Genomic DNA, 23,974 nt, shown 5'->3' with positions numbered 1-23,974 from the left:
TGATTATCCAGTGTAATAGAAGCCTATCAGTATGTGACGTACAATGTAAGAGGCTGAAATATTTCATGGACTTTATACATTTCTCTTTTACTATTACAGCCTGCAGTCAGCAACATTGCATGTAAGTACTGACATTCTCACACACAATTATAGCATTTATACCTCACTGTGTTCCCCAGCGCCCTGCTCCGCTCTGTGCAGTGCGGGGACTGAGGCTTTGCACAGCAGGCGCCATCTAGTGATGTAATCACGCCGGCTGAGCTGAGTCTCAGACACACAGGGGCAGGCTGAATGGTGGAACAGGAGCAGTAATATTGTGGTTGGGTGATGGGGAATCAGAACCAGTGCTCCCCAGGACTCACAGCCGTGTGGTCTGCCGCTATGGATGTAACACCCCCGCACTGTAGCAGTTACAGTACAGCCGAAACCTGAATGTCAGATCAGATCCGATAAAGGAAGGGCTCATTCACATGGTTGTGTCTGTACCAGGTGTATGGTCTGTATTTGTCACTGGCCCTTGTATTCTATGGAGCTAGTAACATGTCAGCTCTGGGGTGAATTCTGGACCAAACTCTCCCATTGACTGACTACTAAGAAAAACTTCCATCAGCTTTTTTACCTTTTTTTTTTTTTGCATATAAGAAAAATGGATGTCATACTGATGGTAAAAATGGACATAGACCCAAAAAAAAAGAAAATCAGATGCAGCACAATAATGAAAACTATTTGGTTTGGTTTTGTGTGAAGGAGAATAATAAGTCGTCCACTGCAACTTATTAAATAGTTCAGTAAATCTAATTCTAACCTGTTGTTTGTGTTTCAGCTGCTGGAGGACATCACAGGTAAGAGTCTTCTTCTCAGTGTATAGTGGTGGGGTGCGCAGGCGTCACCGCGGCTCCATCCTACAAGGGCATCTCAGAGCTGGAGGGTCCGGCGGACGATCCCAGCAATCAGCAGCTTACTCCCTGTACTGTGGAGAGGGGAGAAATAAGCTGGGACATATTTTTAATAAATTACCAGTGTTACAAACAAGTCCTAGTTTATCCCTTCTTGAACATTCACATTGATATGTTTTCCTTGTTCTATAGGCCCGGTCCCATAGAAATACGTCTTCAGAAGCAGTGTAATGCTATGAAAGAGAAGTTCATAACAACGTAAGTGAAATCATGTAGCGATGTAATATAAGCAAACCTTCTAGATTACACAGTGATATCGATGTTTCCTTATCTCAGACGACTGATTCTTTTATTCAGGTAGAGAAGTTACATGTGAAGCCCGTCTGCTCACAATATCCGTCTACACACATAGCCGCCATTTATTGGACACCGGTCATGTGTCATTTCACAGCACAAAGATGCCATAGTAGTATTCATGGTATACAAACAGTACAGGAATTATCATTTAACCCCTTAACTACTGTCAATGTGCATTAAAACAACAGCCGGTAAGGGTCCTTATTTCTGACAATAGTGTTACAACAGCTATCAGGAATAAGTGACTAGCGCCCTCCACAGGCAAAATTCCCACAAGTGACAGCTGACACCCTTTAACATCGCACCTGACCAGTTTTGGAACCGATCAAGGCCAATTAACCCCTTAAATACAGAAAGCATCTATGTGGTTAAAAGGCCCTCTTTGACACCATCAACCCCCTCAATTGTAATCGCTGGTGCCAATGGTTGCCCTGGAACCGTGAGGTCATCTGATGACCCCAGTGTATGGTGGCCTGTTGGATCCCACTATAAGCAGAGTCTAACTGGCAGTCAGTGAGTCACTGACAGGTCTTATGCACTACACTACACGGGTAATGCAATGCCTGAGACCAGTGATTAAAGTAAAAAAAAAAAACAAGTCCCACAATGGAACTAAATGAAATTAAAAGAAAATGAAATAAAATATTTTAAAAAGGAGAAAAAAAAACAACAACAAAAATCGCATTGCTTACAAGAAAAAAACTGATGCTGCACTGATGGTAAAAACTAGATTGAAATCGGATCCGCCGCACTGATAAAAATGTTTTTCTAGTATGCAAAAAGAACTGAAAGAGGCTTTAGGCTGACTTATCAGTAGGATGCATTACAAATCACAGCGCCTAGGGCAGCATGAGCGCTAAATCCAGCCCTGACCGCTCACACCACTGATTGGCAGCTTTCTGGGGAAATTGTACATTGACAGAAAGTTGTTAATCAGTGATGGGGACGAGGTTATACAGAGCAGGCAGATGACATGGCAAGAGACAACTAGTCCTCTAGTGATCATCTCCTGCCAATAAGTCAGTGATTTTATTGAGCCTACAGCAAGTAGCCCAGTAAGTGACATCTTGCTGGAATCAAGGTCTCTGTCCCTACATCACGCGGCTCTCAGATTAAATAGCAAAAGCCTCCTGACAGATACTTAATTGTGGAATGTAGTCAATGTAAAATGTCATCAATGAAAGTACCTAGAATAGAGGGAGAAGGGGAAGAAAGAAGCCAGATGTGTCATGGTCACTAATGTTGTACATCATAATAATTAATGGCATTTTTAAACTTTAATATGAGATATATTTTCCATGTACAATAGGAAGAGGAACATAAAGCTCCTAGAAAGGAAAATTCTAAAGGAGAACATGGCCCTGGACAAAATGAATCTGACTCTGTAAGTGCTGAGATTTACTGAGCTAATAAAAGCCAACGTTCTAGATAATATAATGATAAATATTCTTACAGTTTTCCTCTACCCTCCCACTATGGACTGTAACTTAGTGCGGGGCTTAGTTACACTTTACACCAAGTTACATGGAAACTATGAGAATGTGACCGGGTGACACAATAGTTACCAGCAAGATTCAATGAAAATCCACCTACTATGCAGGAGCCACAGCACAGCTCTATGGAGGTGATGGGGCAGCGCTGCATCTAAGGCCACGTTCACACGTTCAGTATTTGGTCAGTATTTTACATCAGTATTTGTAAGCCAAAACCAGGAGAGGAACAATCAGAGGAAAAGTATAATAGAAACACATCACCACTTCTGTATTTTTCACCCACTACTAGTCTTGGCTTATAAATACTGGTGTAAATTACTGACCAAATACTTAATGTGTGAACGTGGCCTAATACAGACATGGCTGAGAGCACAGCGGTACATGGAATAACAGAGGGGATGCGGCACTAATCAGCACTGCGGACCCTTCACTCTCAGGATCTGTAGTACTGGTCGTCGGACCCCCACCAGGCTGGAAAGTGGAGACGTCCCCAGATTTGGTCATAGAGTCTGTATAAAATTATATAATAATGAATATTAATACTACTCAGTTATATGGTGGTTATAAGACACACACTGGACTGGTGAATGCCTAGATGTAAACACATTAAAGGGAATCTGTCACCAGGTTATTGCTGCCCCATCTCAGAGCAGCATAATGTAGGGGCAGAGACCCTGATTCCTGAGATGTATCACTTACTGGGGTATTTACAGCAGTTTTGATAAAATCACTGTTTCATCTGCTGCAGATCTAACAGTTCTCTGAATACGGAGCTCAGAATAACCCCGCCCCCATCACTGATTGGCAGTTTTCTGTGTACACTGTGCATAGGCAGAAAGCTGTTAATCATTGGTGGAGGCGGGGTTATACAGAGATTATGAATATGGAGGACTACATGGCAGCAGGTCTACTAGTCCTCTACTGATAATCTACTGATGATAAAACAGCAAGCAACCCAGTAAGTGACACATCACTGGATTTAGAGTCTATCACTATATCATGCTGCTCTCAGATTAGGTGACAGATTCCCTTTACATCAGATGTATGTATTGTAATCTAGTGTATAATGAATGAGTCGTGATACGAGGCCTCATGGATGACAACTGTTTTCTGTTACAGACTTTACGGTTACAGACCTGCAGAAAAGAAAAGAAACAAATGGCTTTTCTGGCGCTCAGCCACCAAGTACGTATATTATATCAGAGAATATAGTATTATATAGTATTATATGTAAATTAAAAAGAAAATGCCCCGAGGACGGGATGATTTCGGTCTAGTGCATATATTCTCCACACTATTCCCTGCCTAGTGCCGCCTCGTGTGCCAATATTATCAAGATCAATTTATCCAGAAGCGCAGCCCGATTTAACAGGATTTATCCATTGGATACAATATCATCAGGTCGGTGACAGGCTGAAAAAATGCCGACTACAGCATGCTGCGTCTGTAAAAAAATAAAAAACAAATGCCATTGACCTCCCACCCCACACAAAAAAAAGGTAAGGTGAAGAATAACACCACAGAAAAAATGCATCAGGAACCTGTCATGTCCCCAAACGCTATCAGCCTGTAGATCTGGGGTAAATGTGCAGGTTAAGGATTCGCTCACACAAGCGGATAACACGGACGAGTTCTATGTGATAAAACATCTCATAGCACTCGGACCAGTGTTATTCTATGGGGCAGCTCAGATCTGTGATTATTTTGTCATGCCGATTTGGATCACACTCAGCCATACAAGTCTATGGGTTTGTTCGAAACATCGGACTGCACTCGGATTTCATCCAAGTGCAGGGCGATTATCGTGGACACAGGCAATAGAGGAGACAGAGAAATTACTTTCTCCGTCTCCTCTGCACTTGTGCGGTGATTCTCTCATGCGAGAGAATAGGAGCACAGAGCACTGACACTCAGCTCCCGCTCGCAGTGGAGTTTGAGCTGAGTGTCATTGGCATATCACATGCGATGCTCTCACATAAGATGCTATATGCTAATGTGACCCCTGCATAATAAGCAGTGTAAAGGCGTGCGGCTCCATACTGACAGCCCGGATACAGGGATGAAATAAGCTTTATTCCAGCTTCAGTCACCACTCAGTACACAGTGAGGGCGGCTGTAACTAGACCCGGCACTGACTGACTGCCGGCTCTGCACTGATGCACTTCTGAGTGACCTGTCAGTCAGAGCCGGGGTGTGGTTACAGCCGCCACTCATTGCTGTGAGCTGTAGTGGTTCTCAGAAGAAATAAAGTTAATTTCTACCAGGTTCGGCACTTAAAGTACAGAGCATCTAGGCACCTTCATAACGCTATTAACCTGCAGATTAACCCAATATCTGCTGCAGGTAATAGCGTTATATGACCTAACAGGTTCAACTTTAAACTGTTTTTTTTGGATGTTGAGTTCAAGACGCTGGTGGGAGTAGAAGTGGCTCATAAGTGGAGAAGGAAGCATATTTCTCCGATAAGCCATATTACAAAGCCTCTTACATTTGCTCGTACTATTGAGTTTGTGATTGTGACCATTTAACATAAATTGATGGATCTTCCTTGTACCATAGTGATGACACCATTGAGAAAAAAGCTAAATTGATGAAGAAAAGAATTGAGATTATGTAAGCGCAGATAATTACTGATCTAATATAAGCAAACCTTATAGATCCCAATGATAGAGATATTTCCTTATCTCCAATGTGTGACTCATTGTCTCCAGGTACAGATGATATAAAACCTGTCTGCACATGATACACCGTATATCTACTACACAGATACAGCAGTTGTCATCTACTGGGTGTCGCTCATTGCCATCTTATTACAGTAAAATATGATAAAAGTGTTTTTTATGGGATACAAACATTAGAGGAATTGTTATTGGACTTGTGAGAAGAAAATAAAAAATAAGGCAATCTCTTAATATGGCTTCTGTAGAAATATATGAGATATTATATATATTAAACATACAGATAAAGTCATCTCCCCGCTGGAGGGCTGAGGACTCCCAGATCGCAGTAACATCTGCCAGGAGACACAGACTTTTCAATCCAAAATTTCAGTCCAACAAAGCAGATCCCATAAGACTTAGCATTTACTCCATCATGGATAAAATATGGTATAAAATCCATTTAAATCCATTTAGCTTTCACAGACGCTTTATTTCCCAGCACATTACACTTTCATGTGGTCAGTGGTCACAAATTGGCTGAGAGAAGCTAAAAAAAGGACAGATAAAAAAGTTACAAACTCTACCATTGGAACATTAGAACAAGTTCACTGACAGATTTTCAGTTAACTCGTCATGCAGCCAACAATATATATTGCAACACAGAAGCTACAGAAGGCAAACGGTGCAAATATTTAAACACAACCCAATTAGAAAAATGATTTTTAGGCAAACATAGATACATTCAAATAAGAAACAATTGTCCTCTTACCGGGACCTGCGGTACTTGTACAGCGCAGCAGGAAGTGCTCTGAATCATGTGGTGACCGAGTAAAGATACCTAGGGGGCTGTACGCCCCTCCACACATCAGCGATCACTGTGATTGGCCGGTCAATTCCGACCAGCCAATGACAGCATTTTGTCAATAAAGTAAAAAAAAAAAACAAAACACAGTAGCAAGAGGTGATTGGTGCGGTGTCACCTCTGTTTATTAACCCTTTTGGCTCCGATTGGTCAATCAATAGTTACTGACCAATCAGCACCAAAAGGGTAACGATCGCTGCTCTTCACGCCATATTTCCCTCAGATCTGGCGAGCAGAGCGGTTGTATCGCCCCTGTGTACCTGTGAGAAATAACTGGTGGCCAGTGACTGCGATCCACCATCAAGAGCTGCAGATGCTCTGATCTTCTCCTGTGCCTCATCTGTCATCACAGCCGCAGCCGATTTCCCATCTTTAGGGCACTTTTTTGCGCCTTTTCCATGTGTGCATCCCGCTGCCGCAGGACTCTGCTCAGTATTGCTAGTCCGAGTCTGAGTCGCCCACCCTCAATTGCTTTCTGCTTTGAACATCCATGCTCAGTTTTTGGCGTATTTTCTTGTTTTGTGACACTTAGTGACGTCCAATTTTTTTGTAGGAAAAAATAGCAGTAGCTAGAACCTTGCAGCTTTATAGGTAGGGGATGTCTCACTGTCACTAACATCCATTTTTGTTTGTTTTTTTTCCAGAAAAAAATAATAATACATAGTAGCGTTATAGGTAGGGCATTGGTGTAGTGACAGTCATTGTAATTTTTTTATACAAAGTTTTTTTTTTTTTTACTTCTGCTGATTTTTATTTTCATTTGTTTTCTAATTTCTTCAAAATTTTTCTTTACCTTTTTCCTCTTTTTTATAGTAAATTTCATACTAAATAGTACCTTTTATACACGCCCCACACAATACATGTGTACCAGCACCACTTGCATACACATCCCCAGTAGGAGAACAAAATAAAAATGACCCAGACAACAAGACGCTTTTCAGCAGAAGAGGCATGCGCTTTCCTTGCCTCCGACACGGTTTCAAGAAGTGAGGAAGATGCCACATTCTTCTTTCTTCCTCCTACTCCTCATCTAGTGAGAAGGGACCCCCAGCAATACGCCCTAGGACCGAGGAAATCCCTTCAGCAATCGATCCCATATGGACTCCATTCCCTGAAAACTATCAGCCTCTTACTCAAGATTTCATGGGCAGCTCAGGACTCCAATGTGACTCTACAGGCCGCACTGAAATTGACTTTTTTAAAACTCTTCTTTACTGAGAATATAATAAATCTCATGGTGGCCCAGACAAATTTATATGCCCATAAATTTTTCACCCAAAGTCCCACGTCGCCATTTGCCAGATAGACCCCTGTAAATTATGATATTTCGGGTATTGTGCTTCATAGGGGCATAATGAAAAAAAATTGAGATTCAGCAATACTGGAGGGCTGATAGATTATACAGAACAGCAGTTTCCATATGGTCATGACAAGGGCACGATTTCAAGCAATCCTAAAATTTTTGCATTATAATGATAATGTGCAGTGTCCTACCTGAGACGATCCCATATTCGGTCACTAGTTGAAAACTTCAGCAGAAAATTTGTACTATCCCCAAAGAGACATCTGTATAGATGAATCTCTAATTCATTTCAAAGGGAGGTTAAACTTCCAACAATTCCTGCCCAGTAGGAAGGCAAGGTACCGAAATAAAATGAACAAGTTATGAGAGAGTACCTCAGGGGCACACACAGATTTAGGGTTTATGAAGGGAGGGACACCCGGGTTGACCCCCCTGAATGCCCCTCTGTCCTGGGAATGAATGGGAAAATTGTGTGGGAATTGTTGCACCCACTGCTGGATCAGGGTTGTCACCTCTACAAGGATATCTTCTACACCATCATCCCAGTCTTCAAGTCCCTCTCTGCCAGAGTTACTGTTTCACAGTGTGAAAAATTCAGAGAGACCTCCCTAAGCCGCTAATTGGGTGAGAAAGGGTGAGAGCAGGGCCCAATGCAGCGACAATATGCGGGTGGTCAAGTATAAGGATAAGAGAGATGTCTTTATCTTGACCACAATACACTGTGACAACAGCTCCCCTGTCTCTGTCCGAGGTACCAGAACAGAAGACCCAAAGCCAGATTGTATTCTGGATTATAATAAATTCATGGGGGATGTAGATCTCTCACATCAGGTCCTGAAACCATACAATGCCATGCGAAAAACAAAAGTATGGTACAAAAAAGCTGGCCGTGCACATCGTACAGATGGCACTGTACAATGGTTTTGTGCTGTTTCAATGTGCAGCCAATACGGGGGGCTTCCCTCAGATTCAGGAGGTGGTTATCAAGGCCCTAATGTTTGGCAGCGAGGAAGATGAGGGTCCCAGCACTCCTGAAACTGAAGGTGCCCGTATTGTACCAGGGCTACATTTTGGGGTTCCCTAAACTGAAAAGAAGGGAAGAACACAGAAAAGGTGCAGAGTCTGCTCCAAAAGGGCAACATGAAAGGACACAATTTACCATAGTGAAACCTGCCCTGAGAAACCTGGGATTTGCATTAAAGATTGCTTCAAAGCGTACCACGCCTCCATGAATTTTTAAAATTCGGTTTTACCCTGTTAACATAACACCCATTTACAGCCTGATGTTCTCCGCACAACTTATACATACCACCACATTATAAATCCATACACCAGTAAAACAGCAAGCATTATTATTATAATTATGCCCCTAGATAAATTCCTTGAGGGGTGTAGTTTCCAAAATGTGGTCACTTGTGGGAGGGTTTCCACTGTTTTGGCACCTCAAGGGTTCTGTAAATGCGACATGTCACCCGCAAACCATTCCATCAAGTCTGCGCTCCAAAACATCACTCCTTCCTTTCAGAGCTCAGCAGTGTCCCCATCACATACTGTAGAGGGTATCGGTGCACTCAGGAGAAATTGTGCAACAAATTTTGGTGTCCATTTTCTCCTGTTACCGTTGGGAAATTAAAAAATTTGGGGCTAAAGCAACATTTTTGTGGGAAAAACGCCGGAGTGAGCTCCACCTGCGGCTGTTTACCTGTTTAACCCCTTATCAACGTGGTCATTTTCCATCCTTGCGTTTACGTTCCCCCCTCCCCACTTCCAAGAGCCATCATTTTTTTATTTTTCCATCAACAGCCAGTGCTTGTTTTTTGGGGGAGGAATTGTATATCTGAATGAGACTATTTAATTCATCATGTGATATGTTAGAAAGCAGAGAAAAAAATTCCAAGTGTTCCGAAATTGCCCAAAAAAAGGAACTTACACAATGTTTTTTTTTTAAGATTTTTACTTACAATGTTAATTATACAGTAAAAATGACCTGGCAGTATGATTGTCCAGGTCAGTGTGATTATGGAGATACCAGGCATGCTAATAATTCTACCTGTGTTGCCTTTTTCCGAGACTCGTTTTTAAAACCGTATTGAAAAGTTTCAATCATGCCCCTTTTAATATTTAAAAAATAAAAAAAAAATTGATATTATGTGTCTATAAAAGTCTTATCTATCAAGATATAAAACTATTTTAACCACACGTAAAACACCAAAAATAAAAGTCAAAACACAAGAATATAATTTAGGTTGCTGTACCCCCCCTAAGAAATTCACTAAAAATAAATTGAAATGTCGTATGCACAGTAAAATGGTCTCCATAAAAAAGACAGCTCAGGTCTACTGATACAAGTCCCAGTAAATGGTGTCACAAAGCAATTTTTTTGATTTATAAAGTTATGAATAATTTTTTACCACTAAATTCTAAAAAAATCTTTATAAGTTTGGTATCACCGTACTGTAACTGACCTAAAGAATAATACTGCCAGGACATTTTTACCAAATAATAAATTCTATAATGAATTGTAATTTTTTCACCATTTTACCACTTTTGGAATTTTTTCACATTTTTCAGTACATTATGTGGTAAAGTGATTGGTGTCATTCAAAACTAGAATTCAATCCGCAAAAAATCATGTCTTCAAATGACTATGTAGACCAAAAAATAAAAGGATATGGCTCTTGGAAGAAGGGGAGTAAAAAATGAACGCTCCAGAATGGTAAATTTCCCATTTATTAAAGCATTAAATAAGTCTGGGATAGACGTATATCAAAAGTATATAATAACCATGAGGTTTTTTTATGCCACCAGTCTGCTAGACTTCTTCCGTCTCTACACAGAGAGCGCCCTCTAGTGATCGCTCCTTGTAGACAAAATTGTATTATTTGTGTGATGTAGATGGAAAATGCTGGCAAACTATTTGGGATGGAGGCCAAGGGGCGGAATGTGTTCACTACTGCTCTTCAAATTGCTGATATTTATGCATTTACATATGAGATGATAATATATGTTCCATCTACAACAGGAATGAAATCAAACAAAATTTAGAAGCAAGATTACAAAAGGAGGAAAAAGAGCTTGATGAGATAGAGAAAACTTTGTAAGTGCTTTTTTACAGTTAAAAATGATATAAACCTGTCTGCACATACTACGTATCTGTCTATGCTGATAGTTTTCATTCAGTGTGTGACAGTCACTTCTCAGGAGGTTTATATGACACATGAATTAGATGAATTACAGTTATATGAAAAAGTTTGGGCACCCCTATTAATCTTAAGCTTAATGTTTTATAAAAATTGGTGTTTTTGAAACAGCTATTTCAGTTTGATATATGTAATAACTGTTGGACACAGTATTGTTTCTGCCTTGAAATGAGGTTTATTGTACTAACAGAAAATGTGCAATCTGCATTCAAACAAAATTTGACAGGTGCATAAGTATGGGCACCTCACCAGAAAAGTGACATTAATATTTAGTAGATCCTCCTTTTGCAAAAATAACAGCCTCTAGTCGCTTCCTGTAGCTTTTAATGAGTTCCTGGATGAAGGTATTTTTGACCATTCCTCTTTACAAAACAATTCCAGTTCAGTTAAGTTTGATGGTCGCCGAGCATGGACAGCCCTCTTCAAATGATCCCACAGATGTTCAATGATATTCAGGTCTGGGGACTGGGATGGCCATTCCAGAACATTGTAATTGTTCCTCTTCATGAATGCCTGACTAGATTTGGAGCGGTGTTTTGGATCATTGTCTTGCTGAAAGATCCATCCCCTGCATAACTTCAACTTTGTCACTGATTCTTGAACATTATTGTCAAGAATCTGCTGATACTGAGTGGAATCCATGAGTCCCTCAACTTTATCAATATTCCCAGTGCCGGCATTGGCCACACAGCCCCAAAGCATGATGGAACCTCCACCAAATTTTACTGTGGGTAGCAAGTGTTTTTCTTGGAATGCTGTGTTTTTTTGCCGCCATGCATAACGCCTTTTTGTATGACCAAACAACTCAATCTTGGTTTCATCAGTCCACAGGACCTTCTTCCAAAAAGAAATTGGCTTCTCCAAATGTGCTTTTGCATACCTCAGCCGACTCTGTTTGTGGCGTGCTTGCAGAAACGGCTTCTTTCGCATCACTCTCCCATACAGCTTCTCCTTGTGCAAAGTGCGTTGTATAGTTGACCGATGCACAGTACACCATCTGCAGCAAGTTGATGCTGCAGCTCTGTGGAGGTGGTCTGAGGATTGTCCTTGACTGATCTCATCATTCTTCTTCTCTGCCTTTCTGATGTTTTTCTTGGCCTGCCACTTCTGGACTTAACAAGAACTGTCCCTGTGTTCTTCCATTTCCTTACTATGTTCCTCACAGTGGAAACTGACAGGTTAAATCTCTGAGACAGCTTTTTGTATCCTTCCCCTGAACAACTATGTTGAATAATCTTTGTTTTCAGATCATTTGACAGTTGTTTTGAGGAGCCCATGATGCCACTCTTCAGAGGAGATTCAAACAGGAGAACAACTTGCAAGTGGCCACTTTAAGTAGCTTTTCTCATGATTGCATACACCTGGCTATGATGTTCAAAGCTCAATGACGTTACAAAACCAAAAAAAGTGCTTTAGTAAGTCAGTAAAAAGTAGGTAGGAGTATTTAAAACAAGAAAATGATAAGGGTGCCCATACTTATACACCTGTCAAATTTTGTTTGAATGCAGATTGCACATTTTCTGTTAGTACAATAAACATCATTTCAAGGCAGAAACATTACTGTGTCCAACAGTTATTACATATATCAAACTGAAATAGCTGTTGCAAAAACACCAATTTTTATAAAACATTAAGCTTAAGATTAATAGGGGTGCCCAAACTTTTTCATATAACTGTATATTTATTTGCCATTTTTAAATGGTACTAGGGAAATTAGAACATGACCCAGCATTTTTCTATGTCTCCTGTAGAAAGACACGAGTTATAATTAGAAGTATGTATACTTTCTATAGCATATCTCCTGTCTAGGATGCCTGATTGGAGAAGCTGTCTCAGGTCGGCACATGTCCAATCTGTGTCCTCATAGATATGGTTGAATACAATAGTGGAGCAGAGAGCCGTCAGCTCCCTGCACCACCACAGAGCCTATGCTCTCCACGCTGTATAATGTTTGGTGCAGAAGAGATAATGATGTCACTAGATCAGCCACACACGACAGTGAATCTACAGGCTCTATTCTTACTTATCATGGGAACAAGGTTCTGTGAGGGTTTTTTTAGCCATTGCACTATTCTGAGTGCCGTGGGGTGGGCACTGGGGAGGGCATATTGAGGCATTGTACTGAGTGCGAAGGAGCAGCTTGGGGCATTATACTGTGGGGGCATCATAGTGCGAGGGGGATGCCTTGGGGCAACATACTGTGTGAGGGTGCAACTTTTGGGGGCATCATGTGTAGGGACATCATAGCGTGTGTGCTAGGGGTATTATCTTATTGGTGGGAATACATCTCTGGGCTATCATACTATATGGAGGGGCATCGTGGGAGTGTCATACTGGAGAGGTTTATACTGTGAAGCTGGGGTATATACGGGGGTATTCTACTGTGATAGAAGACTAAGTGCCCTCACAACGCATGACCTTCTTTTCTGTCTGTCAAAGTTGGGAGGTACAATGTAAGAAATTGATCTTATAAGAGTAATGGACCTCACATGTAAACACGAGTGCAGATGAAATAGATAGTAAAATCAGTCTCATTCTTTCTTTAATTCGTAATATTAAAGTAGAAAATAAAACCCAAAATGTCACTTTTTTTATTGTAGATTTTGAACTTATGCACCAAGTAAATACAGTGGGCGCATTACTCAGCTGCTCAAGTGCATTTTAACCCCTTAATGACGTGACTAATTTTAAAGAAACAGTTAATTTCATAAATAGAAGAAAAAAATGGATCAGAGTTATATTAAGAAAGAAAAACTAAGGATCCATGAAGAGGTGTCTGCTTTTTCATGAATCAGGGACTATCTGATGAGTGACGTGCACCATTTTGGCAAAGCTGGGAGAAATTGATGTGAACATGCCAAAAGTTGCGAAATATTTGCGCAACTCCAAGTTGTGCCAAAATTCAGCAATTTATGTCAGAATTCTGGTTAAATTACTTTGATAAATTTGAGTCTTAAACTGTATCAAAAATTAAAAGGTCCAGTAAAAAAGCACATTATTTAACCCTCCATCATCCTGAGCTGATGAGTAGCTGCCATTGAATAGTGGCACCCCCCGCAGTCACACTACATCCGGAGTGGTGCAATTTCTCAGAAATGTCACCTTTGTCGGATCAATGTGGCTCTGAGGTCGCTGTCATACATTTGCTGCTGTGAAATCTTTGTCACTAGTTTTCATTTCTTCACTTCTCCAATAGATGGATGCACAGAATCGCAATAGCAACAGCTCTTTACTGGACATTCATATACAACATTGCTTTCAACTAATCATCCCTTGAAACCATCCAGTACGTATGTTATTTCTGACAGTATACTATATGACTAAATACACCAGAAATGCCATCTATATATACAAAAAATAGACAACTACGTGTATCACAGGTACCTGTCCATATGCATGCTGAAATAGCATAGACAAAGAGGAGAAAAGCTCAGCATATATTGCAAAAAGTATTTATTGAATAATACACGGTAAAGATAGATAAAAATTCAGACAATGAGGTAATCAGATGATAAAGTGCTAACAGGTAAAAATAGATCAATGGTATTATAGTCCCAATAAGCCCGTGGGTTAATATGATTGCACATTGCCCAAGGGTAGTAAATATTATAAATGCTAAATTTGAACATATGAGCTGGAGTGAGGATCACAGAGTAACCACATAATCCCAATAACTACTAAGTAGATAGGAGTAGGAGAAAAAAACAATGTTTTCTCAATAGAAAGCTCTGTGCCCAACTCTTATGCTAGAATCACTTGAATCCCACAGGATAATTTACCTGGCAAGGAAGCACAGTCCGGGTAGAGAAGGAATGGTGAGGGTGAGAAGCCCAACGTGCGTTTTGCGGCGTCCCTGGCTGCTTTATCAAGGGCAAGTGCCAGGTAAATTATCCTGTGGGATTCAAGTGATTCTAGCATAAGAACTATTTATTACCACTCTGAGTATGATCACTGAGTCAGTTATGAATCCACCTAACCGTAGCCTTGTCAATCGCATAATTGGCCATCTTTTCAATAAGGATAATATGAGATACTTTATCAAATGCTTTGCCGAAGTCGAGATATACTATATCTACCTCATTTCCCTGATCCACCCAGTCAGTGATTCCATCATAGAAGGAAATTAGATTAATCTGGTATGACTTGACCCATGCTGTCTCTGGTTAATTACTATATTCTTATCCAAGTACTTACATACATGCTATTTAATAACATGTTCAAAGATCTTTCCTGGAATAGAAGTAAGGCTCACTGGTCTGTAATTTCCTGGCTCCATCTTCTTTCTTTTTTGAAGATTTGAAGATAGGGATAACATTTGCACTTCTCCAATCTTCTGAGACTTCTCCTGTTCTCCAGGAATTTTCACAGATTCTGGCTAGTGATTCTGCAATTTCTTCTGCTATCTCTTTCAGTATTCTAAGATGTAATTCATGTGGACAGGGAGATTTAAATTCATTTAAATTAGCTAAGTGTTCCCTCGCCTTCTCTATAGATTGTGTAGACTCTTTTATTCCTTCGTTAGCACAGTGAAGATCAGTTGATGTTACATTTGCTTTCTTAGAAAACACAGATGCAAAATAGGAATTGAAAAGTTAGTCCTTTTCAACATGATTTTTGACCACTTCACCCGTTTCATCCTGTAGAAATCCTCTAACATCTTTAACTTTTCATTTGCTTTGCACATACCCCCAAAATCCTTTTATTACTTTTGGTCTCCCTTGCGAGCCTCACTTCATTTTTGGCTTTAGCTCTTCTACAAATATCTCAAGGGCTGTCACATTGAAGAAGGATCATCTTTATTCTCATTTGCACAAGGAAAGACTAGAAGCAATGGGATGAAACTGAATGGGAGGAGACACAGATTAGATATTAGAAAAAACTTTTTGACAGTTAGGGTGATTAATGAGTGGAACAGGCTGCCACGAGAGGTGGTGAGTTCCCCTTCAATGGACGTCTTCAAACAGAGGCTGGACAGATATCTGTCTGAGATGATTTAGTGAATCCTGCTTTGAGCAGGGGGTTGGACCAGATGACCCAGGAGGTCCCCTCCAACTCTACCATTCTATGATTTTATGATTCTAAAGCTTGCCCTGCATTCCCTGCAGACAGTATTATATTCTTCTTTAGATATGCTCCCCTCTTTACATTTGATATAGATTTATTTTTTCCTTTTTAGCAAGTCTTTAAAGTTCTATGTCATCCATCCTGATCTCTTTAAATGCTTCCAATTCTTCCTTCTTTTTGGGATTGTTACTGACTGTGCAGTGAGAATTTCAATAAACAAAATCTCCCATCCTTCTTGGACGTGTCTGTTCTTTAAAACATCCAGCCATTGGACCTTTACGATCCTCTTTCTGAGTCCATTAAAATCTGCCTTTCTGAAGCCCAACATTAAGGTCTGAGGCCTCGCAGGTTTTCCTCCTCTTCTAATCCAAAATTCATGGATAGCGTGATCGCTGCCCTTAAATTCCCAGCCACTTTTACATCCTCAACCATTTACTTAGCAAACCTTCTAGACGACATAATGATATAGATGATTTCTTACTACTGTATATATCTGACTGCACAGATATGGGCCATTTATTGGTCACCAGTCACGCATCTTATATACCTGATTTTGAAGAGGTTTTGGAAGAGTTTTCTTCCTAAAGCATTCTTTGCTGCCTTCTGATTGGACAGTGCCATGTTTGGAGAAGTTTCTTTTTGGATCCTCTTCAAACAAATGAGATACCAGTTTTCTTTTCACCAGGTGTTTTTCTAAACCTCCTCAGGGGAAAAGGCTAAAAATAATAAGTGCATGTAAACAACAAAGTGGATTTTCCATAGAAACGAAGTGGAATTGCTCTCCAAGAGTTTCAGAAACAATTTTTGAGGAGCATTTCGGAGAGGATTAGCTTAAAAAAAACTCATCAAAAAATGTTATGTGCACATACTCTTCGTGATGTAACCAATTTTAACCTTTAGGATGTGTTCATATTTAGTCTTTTTACTGCGTTTTTGGAAAAAACTCCAAAATCCTCTTCAAAAATGCAAAACTTCTCAAAAACTAGGAATTTCTGCTCAGTTTCTTCTCCAAACTCTGAGGAAAGAGATTTAGTGGGAACTCTTAAAGAGAACGTGTTCGTAAAATCCTAAGTAAAGTCCACACATGGCCAAATTGGCGTTGTGATACTGATTAAAAAGAAAACTGTGGTGAAGAAGTCCATTTTGTGGATTTTGTGTAAAAAGGTTTGAAGTTTTCTTATAATCATAGCTTCTTGCATTGGGGCAGGACTGTGGGTAGGGTCTTTGGCTATGCTATGGCCCCGCCATGAAAATGGCCAAATCGTGCCCAAAGTGTCAATATTTGGTGTGGCCACTATTATTTTCAAGCACTGCCTTAACTCTCTTGGGTATAGAGTTCATTAGAGCTTTACAGGTAGCCACTGGAATCCTCTTTCACTCCTCCATGACAACATCACGGAGCTTGGTGGGTGTTGGAGACCTTGCGCTCCTCCACCTTCCGTTTGAAGATGCCCCACAGATGCTCAATAGGGTTTAGGTCTGAAGACATGCTCGGCCAGTCCAGTACCTTACTCTCAGCTTCATTAGCAAGGCAGTGGTCATCTTGGAGGTGTGTTAGGGGTCATTATCATGTTGTATACTGCCCTGCAGTTTCTGAAGGGAGGGGATCATGCTCTGCTTCAGTATGTCACAGTACATGTTGGCATTCATGGTTCCCTCAATGAACTGAAGCTCCTCATAGAATTCATGCAGCCTCAATCCATGACACTCCCACCACCATGCTTGACTGTAGGCAAGACACACTTGTCTTTGTACTCCTCACATGCTTGCCACCACACACACACACACACACACACACACACACACACATACTTGACACCATATGAACCAACTAAGTTTATCTTGGTCTCATCAAACCACAGGACATGGTTCCAGTAATCCATGTCCTTAGTATGCTTGTCTTCAGCAAACTGCGGGATTTATTGTGCATTATCTTTAGAAGAGGCTTTCTTCTAGGACAACAACTATGCAGTCCAATTTTGATGCAGTGTGAGGCGTGTGGTCTGAGCACTGACAGCCTGTCACCCCTCCACCCCTGTAACCTCTGCAGCAATGCTGATAGCACTCATATGTCCATTTTGAAAAGACAGCCTCTGGATGTGACACTGAGCACGTGCACTCAACTTCTTTGGTCGACCATGTCGAGGCCAGTTTTGAGTGGAATCTATCTTGATGAACCGCTATATGATCTTGGCCACCGTGCTGCAGCTCAATTTCAGGGTGTTGACAATCTTCTTATAGCCTAAGCCATCTTTATGTAGAGCAACAATTCTTTTTTTCAGATCCTCAGATTTCTTTGCCATGAGGTGCCATGTTAAACTTCCAGTGACCAGTATGAGAGAGCGATAACACTAAATTTAAGCCACCTGCTCCCCATTCACACCTGAGACCTTGTAACACTAATGAGTCACAGGACACCGGGAAGGGAACATGCACAATTTGACCATTTTCACTTCGGGGTGTACTCACTTGTTGCCAGCGGTTAAGACATTAATGGCTGTGTGTTGAGTTATTTAAACGGTACACCAAGTTTACACTGCTATACAAGCTGTACACTGACTACTTTACATTGTATCAAAGTGTCATAAACTCTGTATTGTCCCACGTAAAGATATAAATAAAATATTAACAAAAATGGGAGGGGTGTACTCACTTATGTGATATACTGTAGGTCCTGAGGATAACTCAACAATTACTTCAGACTGGAATGCGCTTTAAAATTATTGTTTGATATATCTCTCCAATCGATATAGGAAGTTTGACATCATCCTGGCGGCAACAACAAAAACAACAAAACATCATCGTGGCGGCAACAACAACTTATCATCCATCTGTTGTCCAATCAATTTTTATTTTGCTATTTTATTAAAGATAATTTTGTATGACATCCTAATAAATTGTATTTGACTACTCCATTTTGTTCCTCCTGAATTTGACATCATCTCCTGCTCCCCATTTATTCACATGCTGCTCTCCAGACTGGGCAACTCCTTGTGCTTTTTTTTCTAAACTCACAACCACAGCTAGCACTGCCTGGCTCCATTGTCCAGCAGAGCCCTCACCCCCCCAATACACAGCATTGGCTGTTAGTAATCCGCCCCAGCACTGACCTCACCTTATTCATTCTAGCATTGGAAGTGACTGAGCAGTGATCCTGAGCTTTTATCTGTGGCAGTGCAGCACCGATCACTTCACCTCACACCACATCCGGGGGCGTAACGTTTACGGTCACAGAGGGTGTGACTGGGCCCATGCTGGAGAGGGGGCCTCGTTGATGCCAGTGCTTACTTCAGTTGGATGTGCGCCCAATCAGCTGAATTGTGTTGCGACGCAGAGACACGCTGGTTCACTGCAGCTGATGTTGGCGTGCCAGGCATTGGCATTGCATGGCAGTGATATTAGCCTAAACACACACGGTCAAGCCAAAGTTGGGGCTACACGACATTTGGTCACAACATAGGTCAAGCTGCCAAACTTTGTTCTCTGCTGCTGCTACATAGTACCGTGATGCAGGCAAATTCGGTAACATTGCGACCCCTGTGGTGATGTGATAAGTTCCGATTTTTTTTTAATCTGCTTGTTGCGGTGCCTAGGGGACAAAATGTGACCCTATTCACTTTATTTCTGCTGCTATGTAATGTAGCAGCAGCTTACAATGATGTTTTGCCGCATATCCTGTGCCATGGCCAAAATCACTGTGTAACCCATCATCAATATATAATGGGGTAATGTAGAGCCGAAGAAAAAGATTCACAAGACTCCATGGGAATTTAATTAGGGTCATGTAAAATTATTCAGTGAGTCAAGAAATAGTGCACCCTTGTGTAAATGCCACATACATCCAGAATGCTGGGGTCTGAATACCAGACGAAAACATTTGCAGGACCTTGGTTCAGCTACAATAGATCCTGCTGATCGATTGTCTCGAGTCTGTATATTATACACTAATATATATGAGGACACATGTATGCAGTTATTGTTTTACATATAAAAATGTAACCATATGAATAGAGATTGATATAGATACATCATTTATAGGGATATACGGCAAAAAAAGAAGCAGCACTCCAGATGCGAGATAGTGAAAAAGAAGATCTTTATTTAACCATCTATGTGCGACATTTTGGCTCTTCAAGCTGTGAGCCCATCTTAAGCCATGAACATTCATAGTGCAGAAACAAGTTATATATAGGTTACACTCCATAATCAGTGATTAATCTACAGTACAGACCAAAAGTTTGGACACACCTTCTCATTTAAAGATTTTTCTGTATTTTCATGACTATGAAAATTGTACATTCACACTGAAGGCATCAAAACTATGAATTAACACATGTGGAATTATATACTTAACAAAAAAGTGTGAAACAACTGAAAATATGTCTTATATTCTAGGTTCTTCAAAGTAGCCACCTTTTGCTTTGATGACTGCTTTGCACACTCTTGGCATTCTCTTGATGAGCTTCAAGAGGTAGTCACCGGAAATGGTCTTCCAACAATCTTGAAGGAGTTCCTAGAGATGCTTAGCACTTGTTGGCCCTTTTGCCTTCACTCTGCGGTCCAGCTCACCCCAAACCATCTCGATTGGGTTCAGGTCTGGTGACTGTGGAGGCCAGGTCATCTGGAGTAGCACCCCATCACCCTCCTTCTTAGACAAATAGCCCTTACATAGCCTGGTGGTGTGTTTGGGGTCATTGTCCTGTTGAAAAATAAATGATGGGCCAACTAAACGCAAATTGGATGGAATAGCATGCTGCTGCAAGATGCTGTAGTAGCCATGCTGGTTTAGTATGCCTTCAATTTTGAATAAATCCCCAACAGAGTCACCAGCAAAGCACCCCCACACCATCACACCTCCTCCTCCATGCTTCACGGTGGGAACCAGGCATGTAGAGTCCATTCATTCACCTTTTTCTGCGTCGCACAAAGACACGGTTGTTGGAACCAAAGATCTCAAATTTGGACTCATCAGACCAAAGCACAGATTTCCACTGGTCTAATGTCCATTCCTTGTGTTCTTTAGCCCAAACAAGTCTCTTCTGCTTGTTGCCTGTCCTTAGCAGTGGTTTCCTAGCAGCTATTTTACCATGAAGGCCTGCTGCACAAAGTCTCCTCTTAACGGTTGTTGAAGAGATGTGTCTGCTGCTAGAACTCTGTGTGGCATTGACCTGGTCTCTAATCTGAGCTGCTGTTAATCTGCGATTTCTGAGGCTGGTGACTCGGATAAACTTATCCTCAGAAGCAGAGGTGACTCTTGGTCTTCCTTTCCTGGGGCGGTCCTCGTGTGAGACAGTTTCTTTGTAGCGCTTGACGGTTTTTGCAACTGCACTTGGGGACACTTTCAAAGTTTTCCCAATTTTTTGCACTGACTGACCTTCATTTCTTAAAGTAATGATGGCCACTCGTTTTTCTTTACTTAGCTGCTTTTTTCTTGCAATAATACAAATTCTAACAGTCTATTCAGTAGGACTATCGGCTGTGTATCCACAATTTCGTAAAGTAATGATGGCCACTCGTTTTTCTTTACTTCGCTGCTTTTTTCATGCCATAATACAAATTCTAACAGTCTATTCAGTAGGACTATCAGCTGCGTATCCACCAGACTTCTGCACAACACAACAGATGGTCCCAACCCCATTTATAAGGCAAGAAATCCCACTTATTAAACCTGACAGGGCACACCTGTGAAGTGAAAACCATTTCCGGTGACTACCTCTTGAAGCTCATCAAGAGAATGCCAAGAGTGTGCAAAGCAGTCATCAAAGCAAAAGGTGGCTACTTTGAAGAACCTAGAATATAAGACATATTTTCAGTTGTTTCACACTTTTTTGTTAAGTATATAATTCCACATGTGTTAATTCATAGTTTTGATGCCTTCAGTGTGAATGTACAATTTTCATAGCCAAGAAAATACAGAAAAATCTTTAAATGAGAAGGTGTGTCCAAACTTTTGGTCTGTACTGTATATGTATATGTAATTTATTTTACATAGTGCCCTTTCTTGTCTTTTACATATCAGATTCCCGTGATTTTTAGTATTTATAGTGCCTTGTCTTTATTTCATAGCGTTTACTCTTCTTAGACATAAACTGAAATGACGGCTGATGGAATATGAGAAAGTTTCTTTTCTGCTGGAGGCGGCTGATGGACCGGTCTTCTGGTCAGACACTGCCCCATCAGCAGTAATTTTACATCTAACAAGAGAGGACTATGTGATAGAGAGAGGGCGCTGTGATTAACAAAAATAACAATAATACAGTATGTAAGGGACGGCGCTATATATCACAAGACATAATCCTATATAATAATGGGACGATGCTGTACATAACAGAGGATGTTATGCAATAAGGGACGGCGCCATACATACCTAGAGAGGATGCTATGTAATAAGGGACGACACCATACATACCTAGAGAGGATGCTACGTAATTAAGGATGGTATTATATATATTAAAGTAGGAAACTATGTAATTAAAGGGGTATTCCCATCTCCAAGATCCTATCCCAATATTTTGTAGGTATAATAATATTAGCAAATACCTCCAATTAGATATATAGTATAGTTCTCCTAATTAGCTATGTTGCTTACCTCATGTGCAGGCATTGCAGTAGCTTAGATATCTATGGTTACAACCACTAACAGCTAACTAACACTGTGTGTGGCCGTAACCATGAATACCTAACCTACTGCAATGCCTGCACATGGGGTAAGCGACATAATTAGGAGAATATACATTTCTGATAGGAGGTATTTGCTAATATTACTACACCTACTACATATTGTGATAGGAACTTGGATATGGGAATGCCCCCTAAGGACTGTGTTACACATAATAAGTGAGTACACTATACACTAAGGGATGGCGCTGTATATAATAAGGATACATTTCTTATCCGTGTACTGCTTCATTTTCTTTTTCTCTCGAGCAGCACACAGACCCACTGAGTAAGTCCTGTTCTGATCTTCAAAATCAGATCAGAAAATGATCAGCATGTCTCAGATCCGTGATTTTCACAGATATGTGAATGGATCTATGAAACCCTGAGTCCATGTGCCGTCCAATAGAAAAATCTGTCAGCTCACAGGCATTTCACACAAATGTGACCTAAGGGATTTTACAAATAACTATATTACTCCAAGTTATACAGTGCAGATACAGTATAAATACTTACTTCCAGTGACCACTGATGTCTCATCTGATTAACGCCGTTTTCTGTTTCTTCTCCATCTGGTCAGACCTTCATGTCGACATCTCCCAGCCCTGAAAATAACAAGGTCACATATTATTATATATATATATATATATATTATATATACACACACACACACACACACATACTTGTCTCCCCAACCTATACAAAACTGAAGATAAAAATAGATTTTACAGGACAAAATGTTAGGAAACATGCTTTCCTGTGTAATGACTTGTATATAAGGCAAAATTAAAAAGAGAAAACCAAACAACACCTCCTCCATCGTTTAATAGCCGGGCCATCTCTCAATGTATTTTCCCTTTGCCTATGACTAGAGTAGATGAAATAGTAAAGGGGGAAATAAAACTGCACCCACCGGTAAAGGTAATTTTAATATTTTACCTTATCTGGGCCTGTGGTGTGTGTGACCTTCTGAAGGAGGGACTCTGAAACTCACAAAACCTTCGCGGACAATGTAAAAACTGCCAAAAATTAGAGGGGGGGTGACTTCGATACACCCTGTATTAGGCATAAAGGAGGGCCTCATACACATTCTGTTAAAATGGTTAGGTAGTGGGATTCCTAGACTCATAAAGTCTATGCACTAAGGGCAACAGCTGCCAAAAATTAGAAGGAGGAACTGCAAAACACTTTGGAAGACACGAAGAGGAGGGCCTCAGAAATAAAACATTTTTTTCCTATTTTTAAGGAGTGGGACTCCTAGACTGGTAAAGGCAATGCACGAAGTGTAAGCGCTGAATAACATTTAACCCTGGGGGGTATACATATATATGTAAGAATTGTACAGATAGGGCTCATAAACATCCTGTAAAAATTAAGAAGAGCATCATAGACACCCTGGAAAAATTAAGAGCGAGGGTAGCACAATGACCCTCTAAAAATTATGAGCTGAAATATTTGGGCATCATTACACACAATGTACTC

The 23,974-nt window shown here is 40.6% G+C and overlaps 2 long non-coding RNA genes across 2 annotated transcripts in view; one reads left to right on the top strand and one right to left on the bottom strand.

The window, feature by feature from the left end:
• Positions 1-23,974, bottom strand: part of LOC141273484 (uncharacterized) — a 34,459-nt gene that overhangs the window by 2,047 nt on the left and 8,438 nt on the right. The window contains exons 2-4 of the long non-coding RNA XR_012322099.1: positions 23,009-23,097; positions 18,489-18,604; positions 806-970 (exon numbers count right to left, since the gene is read on the bottom strand). This is a non-coding gene — a long non-coding RNA (uncharacterized lncRNA). The remainder of the gene's footprint in view (positions 1-805; positions 971-18,488; positions 18,605-23,008; positions 23,098-23,974) is intronic.
• LOC141271260 (uncharacterized) lies at positions 3,866-10,659 on the top strand. Its single transcript, XR_012321875.1, has 3 exons — positions 3,866-3,931; positions 5,306-5,359; positions 10,594-10,659. It is a non-coding gene; the product is annotated as an uncharacterized lncRNA (long non-coding RNA).

This window comes from Phyllobates terribilis, unplaced genomic scaffold (assembly GCF_046119375.1).
Source record: "Phyllobates terribilis strain yellow unplaced genomic scaffold, ASM4611937v1 Scaffold_5__5_contigs__length_657084704, whole genome shotgun sequence".
NCBI classification, from domain to species: Eukaryota; Metazoa; Chordata; class Amphibia; order Anura; family Dendrobatidae; genus Phyllobates; species Phyllobates terribilis.
This window is presented reverse-complemented; position numbering and strand designations above follow the sequence as displayed.